At 40.2% G+C, this 848-nt stretch overlaps 1 pseudogene; it reads right to left on the bottom strand.

Moving 5' to 3' along the window:
- Positions 1 to 369: 369 nt before the first annotated feature.
- On the bottom strand, positions 370 to 703 carry LOC106512012 (acetyl-coenzyme A synthetase 2-like, mitochondrial pseudogene; annotated as a pseudogene).
- Positions 704 to 848: the final 145 nt, after the last annotated feature.

The raw sequence follows: 848 nt of genomic DNA on the forward strand, positions 1-848 counted from the left end.
AACCATAAACTGAACAAGTCGGAGTGGGAGCCACGCGACACACGTCTCACTCCTCCGCCATCTTGCCCCGCCTCTCGTAAAAGCACTTTTATTTTCCCAATTTTTGTGAAGTTTTATGAGTTTTACTTGAGTAGTTTTCTCATCGGTGTAGTTTTACTTTTACTTAGTTATTTTTAAAGTACCTGATACAGCCCTGAAATCATGTTCATGTTTATTAAGAAAACTTTATTTTCTGTTTTTGATCAATGTTAACAAGTCTGTAAAGTATGATCAAATCTGATTGTGTTTCTTAAAAAGAAACGATTTTGAAAATAAACATCTTTTTCTAAACATTTCAAAGACCTTATTTTATTAAAAGTGTTTAACTCATTAAAAGTAAAAAAAACTTTATTTATTGTTGCTTTTCCGATCACTTGGTCCAGTTTTCATTAAATTTTAGTAAATAATCAAACACCTAGAAAATGTTATCAGAGAGTTGTTGGTTGGATTCCTCTGAGGACGTCTGGCCCAGCTCCTCCTACTTCTTCTTCTCTTGTCCTTTCTGCTTCCTGTACTGCCTGTGAGCCTCTTCAATCTCCATGACGACGGACGGGTCATCCAGAGTTGACACGTCGCCAAGGTCACAAGACGTCTCCATAGCAACCTTCCTGAGAATCCGCCTCATAATCTTCCCAGAGCGAGTTTTTGGTAACCGCCGCACCACCTGAGAGAGCAGAGACAAGCTGAGCTCTGATTGGTCAGAGAACAGAGACAAGCTGAGCTCTGATTGGTCAACAGAGAACAGAGACAAGCTGAGCTCTGACTGGTCAGAGAGAGCAGAGACAAGCTGAGCTCTGATTGGTCAGAGA

Source organism: Austrofundulus limnaeus, unplaced genomic scaffold, assembly GCF_001266775.1.
Source record: "Austrofundulus limnaeus strain Quisiro unplaced genomic scaffold, Austrofundulus_limnaeus-1.0 Scaffold3860, whole genome shotgun sequence".
Classification (NCBI taxonomy): Eukaryota; Metazoa; Chordata; class Actinopteri; order Cyprinodontiformes; family Rivulidae; genus Austrofundulus; species Austrofundulus limnaeus.